Source organism: Callospermophilus lateralis, chromosome 11 (genome assembly GCF_048772815.1).
Source record: "Callospermophilus lateralis isolate mCalLat2 chromosome 11, mCalLat2.hap1, whole genome shotgun sequence".
NCBI classification, from domain to species: Eukaryota; Metazoa; Chordata; class Mammalia; order Rodentia; family Sciuridae; genus Callospermophilus; species Callospermophilus lateralis.
In genome coordinates, this window is record NC_135315.1 from 103205537 (window position 1) to 103210701 (window position 5165).

The following is a 5165-nucleotide window of genomic DNA, read 5'->3' on the forward strand; positions in this document are numbered from 1 at the left end:
GGTTTCCCTTGGTAGCTGGGGGATTGCTTCCAGGACACCCTGCAGGTACCAAACTCCAAGGAAGCTCAAGTCCCCTATACACACACCCTCCTGCATATTCTAAATGCAGATTAAATGACTTTTGGAGTTTGGTGGAGAGAAACTGGTGGATACTAAGAAATCATCTTATGTATTGAATCATCAGTCAGAGATTAAAACAAGTGGGTGTGCTGGACCTCATGGTGCACGCCTATAATCCCAGTGGCTCAGGAGGCTGAGGCAAGAGGATAACAAGTTCAAGGCCAGACTTGGCAACTTAACAAGGCCCTGAGCAACTCAGTGAGACCCCGTCTCAAAATAAAAAATAAAAAGGTCTGGGGATGTAGCTCAGTGGGTAAGCACCCAAGGTTCAGACACCAGGACAAAATAAACAACAACAATAACAAAAACAAGTGAAGGAGACCCATCTGTAGCTCAGTCTTGCTGAACAAATCCCTCCTGTAGGGCCAGGTTCCCTTTTCTTCCTGTTCATAAATACTAAATTTTTAGGGGCTGGGGATATAGCTCAGTTGTCTCCCATGCACAAGGCCCTGGGTTCAATCCCCAGCACCACACACACACACAGAGAGACAAGATTAAATTTTCAGAGGCTCACCTCCAGGCATGTCAGACTTGCTGGGCAGTTTTTAATCCCTTCATCTTTTAAGAGATGGTTGACCCCACACCCACCCAACCACACACATTTTTCTTAACCCTATCATTTCCTGTACCTCGGTTTCTGTTTTAATGTTTCTTACTTTATTGTTATATTTTTAATCTTTACTTTGGAATTCCCTGGTTTTTAAGAATTCTTGTAATTTGCAAGCTTTGTATCCATTTTAACTCGTTTTTTGTTGTCTTACAACTTTACCTGATGCCTTTAACCTCTTGTCTTGAGTTCACAACTTAGAATGGCTCTGTGGGCTCTCCACTCTGAGATCTGACAAAACTGGCACACAGCTAAGCCCGGTGATGGCGGGTGTTGTAAGATAAGGAGGGACGGAGCACGCGCTGGCTCACACCCTGTTGGTTCTCCTGGGCAGCTCTGTTTACCGTTTCACGCGGTGCATTTGAGCGCTCCTGCTTTTACCTGCCTGGCATTTTACCCTCCTCTGTCTGCCCGCCTGGTCGTCCTTGGCCCTTCTAGATGGCCGTGGATCTCTGCCCCAGGAGCCTCTCCACAGCTCACACTGCTGTTTGCGCCCTCTCAGGGGTTGCTTGTGACAATCACCTTTCCCACCGTTGCTCAGTGGTCACAGCAGTCGCAGGCCCAGGCTGGCTCCCCCAGGTCCCTCATGGGAGCTTCTGCTGGGCATCCTGTGGCCCCCTGAGATAGCCATCTTCCCCAGTCCCTTCCTGTCTGGGACACAGCGCCAAGACTCTTACACTTGAAGAGGGGTTGCCTGGGCTCTACACGCCTGAATCACGTGTTCCTCTGAGCAGCATATGTTTCTCTAGTACCTGAGGGAAACCTGAGCCTGTCTTACTCTTTCCTTTTCTCCCTGGCGCCTGGAGACTGCCTCCTTGGCCTCGCAGTTCCACAGTATCCGTCCGACTTCACACTGGTTGGCTGATTCAACTTTCCCGGACAAAGGGGCTCAACTTTCCCCTTGGTCTTCTAGGGCTGCCGTAGCACATACCCTGCCGGGGCGCCACAAAACAACACACCCCTATTCTCTCCAGGTTCTGGAGGGGGGAAGTCCAGACACTAGGTGTTGGCAGGGCTGAGAGCCCCAGAAAAGCTCTAAGGGGGGTCCCTCCTGCCTCGTCTGGCTTCCAGCTTGACCAGCAACCCTTGGCATCCCGTTCACTCTGCGCTGAACAGGTGCCGTGAATGGATGTGGACACCTGTCAGTGCGTCATACTGTCCATCTTCGAGGTGGGCCTGTCTCTGAGCCTCCTCACTGCCTGCAGAGCTGGCTTCCATGACTCCTTTGTAGCCAGCTCAGGGGTGACTCAGGAGCTGAGGCCACATGTGTGGTCCATGCAGAAGAGTGAGGCCTGGGGTCTTACCATTGGAATGGGTTCCAAAGCACCTTGTCTAGTGCCAAGGCTACTGCCTGACCAGCAGACACCAGTAGGAGCTGACATGGACTGACACACTCACGTCACGTGGCCCTGTGTCCTCCTCCTCCTGTCCACGTCCTGAGTGTAAATGTTTCCTGGGGGCAAAGATGAGCTTTGAAGCTGCTGGGTGAAGGGATTTGGGAGGGTGAAGACCAACAGAGCCCTGAACCACTTGGGATCCCTTCCTGGGGCCAATCCAGGAGTCCCAGCTTTCAAGAGGGCAGTGTGCCTGCGAGGCAAGGGATGTCGCCACCTCGAGATTGACTCCTGCACATGGTTGCAGAGATTTTTCTTGGTCATTAAAGCCACAGATAATAAAAGCCATGGGATCTTGAACAGGAGCAGCTGTCCCCCAGGCCTGCTGTCAGTCTCAGAAGCATGCCATGTCACCCGCGTTTCCCGGGTCTCTCTGGCAACCTCGCACCCAGCAGCTGCAAGACGCAGGCAAAATGCCAGCACGGCCCGGCCGCCCAGCGCCCACGGGCTCTGCCAGGCAGGCAGGCATTCCACGTCCACACTGGCGGCTCCTACACCCCAGGCCTGGCTGAGGTGGCAGCAAGACTATTGTCCTCCATACAATAGTCCCAGTGCCCGGGAGCTTTCTGGGCAGACGTTCCGCCCTGCTCTCCTGGGTCTGGAATTCCTGCCTCCCACCTCATAAACAGGCTTGTTGACACCCGTCCTGGGCCTGGCTGCTCCTTTGCAGAGGCAGGGAACCCAGCACAGAGACAGTCAGACCCAGGCGTGGGCTGCAGTGCTGCACACCGACATCTCTTCTCACTGCCCAGGAGTTCAGGACAGTCACACCTCCCTGAGATTTCCTTAGAGGTCAGTTTTCAAGAGCATTCAGGCCACCAGGTGACAGGTCATTCTTACATATTCAATCTGAGGACAGAAGTCGTCCCAAATAAACAAAGCAGGCTCCAAGTCAGGAGTGGATGAAAATCCAGGGGCAGAAACCCCTGGGCCGTTCTGCAGCATCAGAGGCAGACGCCTTAACACTATTTGTGCTCCCTGAGATGCAGCCCCACCTGTGCAAGGAGTTCAACGGCAAAGGGAAAAAGACCATCAACGCCCTACAAGTTTCCCAGGATGCACTCAAGTACCTGGCGCTCCAAAACCCAGCCTGTGGTCTTCTTCCAGAACCCTCATCCCGCACAACTCAGAAATGCAATCTGCTGCTGTCTTTACATGGACTGACACACTCATGTCACTTGGTCCTGTGTCCTCCTCCTCCTATCCATGTCCTAGGGATTTCTAAAATCACGACCTGCATCTTTGGGTTCACTTCATGTGCATGCACTCCTACTGTACACACACTTGTGTGCACACCAGCCCAGCTCTAGACTACATCATTCGGACTCCTAAAAGGATACTGAAGTCACAAATTCAGAAAATGCTTTCACACATTCAAAGCGTGACCTGACTCAGAAGCGTATAGGACATCATGGCATGGGTACTTTATAAGCAAGAAAACCAGCAACCGGGAGTGGTGGGAAGGTCCAGCAAGATCTGAGGTCTTGCCTCCTGCCTGCTACTCTCCCACACTGTGCAGCCTCCTGCAGAGCCCACCACTCCACTTCCTCTGACACAGTGGCCCACGGGGAAACCTGCCTCCACCAGAGATGGGTCTGTTGTTCCCACCCTCATTGACTTTTTTTTGGTGGGGAAGGGAGGGGTACCAGGGATTGAACTCAGGGGCACTTGACCACTGAGCCACATCCCAGCCCTATTTTGTATTTTACTTAGAGACAGGGTCTCACTGAGCTGCTTAGTGCCTCCCTGTTGCTGAGGCTGGCTTTGAACTCATGATCCTCCTGCCTCAGCCTCTGGGATTAATAGGCTCATTGATTTTTCATTCCTTCAATCCCAGCAGGCTCAGAGGGCCTCCGCAGGCAGGGGTGGGTTCTTCCTGTGTAGGGCCCTGGACAGGGAGTCAGAGCAGTAACAGGGTGTGTGTGTGTGTGTGTGTGCGCGCGTGCGTGCACGCGTGTGTGCTGGGGGCGGGGCCGGGTGTCCTGGCCCCTGTGGAGTCCAAGATACAGAGGAAAAAACAACTTTCCCCAGGCACTTGACCTCTGAAGCTGCGATCCAGACAGATTAGGAAGGCAGAACTGCAGGAATTGAGCAAACTCATTTTTTTGTCAACGTCTTAGAAGCAGCAAAATCCAAAGCAAGCTCCCTCCGGCCACTGCTCTCTTTCCTGCGACCGCCAAGCACCCACCATGGGCCACCATGGGTCTCAACCTCTCCCTTCCCTTTTGGTCAGCAACCTGCCAAGATGGAGCTTCCAACATACCCTCCAGGGCCAACCCAGCTCACCAGCAACCTCGGGTACCCTTATTCCATGGTCGTCTGGCCTGGTGGTGGCCCTGGTCTCCTGTGAAGCTTCAGAAGTACTGCTGTCCTGTTTTCCCTCCTTCTCTGTTGCAGGGACTTCTTCCCCTGCCTTAAGTGGAGAGGGTTCCAGAGGATTTCATACCCCGGGGCCTACACACCATTACCACACTGGAGCCCAACTTCTCCAATGACAGTCCCTGCACAGGGTGCTCTCTGTGACAGCAGGATGCACACATGGGCATCTCTCTATCCCAGTGCTTTGGACAGTGCCAGGGCCTAGTAGGTACTCAGTAGAGTTGTTGAGTGACTCAGTGAAAGTCAGGGCTAAGAGCCTTCCAGGAGGGAGACAGCAGCGGGGGCCTATTAGCAGGCAAAGGAAGGCTGTCTTCCACTTGTAAAGCCATCTGCAGGAGCACCTTCCAGGTATGGGCAACATCTGAGAGGGTGGAAGACCTTGGATGGCTTACTCTAGAGGACTAGAAGGAAGACGTGAAGATCCTCCTGCCCCACAATAGCAATCTGTCATTACGGTACTTACTTCTCTGATGTGCTCCCCGAATGAGGTTCACATAATCAGGAGGCAGAGCCGACCATCACGCACATGGTATGGTGGGTGGGCCCTGGATGGGTCACACGCACAACATTCCTCCTACGTCTCCAGCCCTTAGAAGCCGGTCTGCCCTGTGTCTCAAGAATTCCACCTCTGCTTCCTGAACAGGAGGGCTGGATGCACACATGCC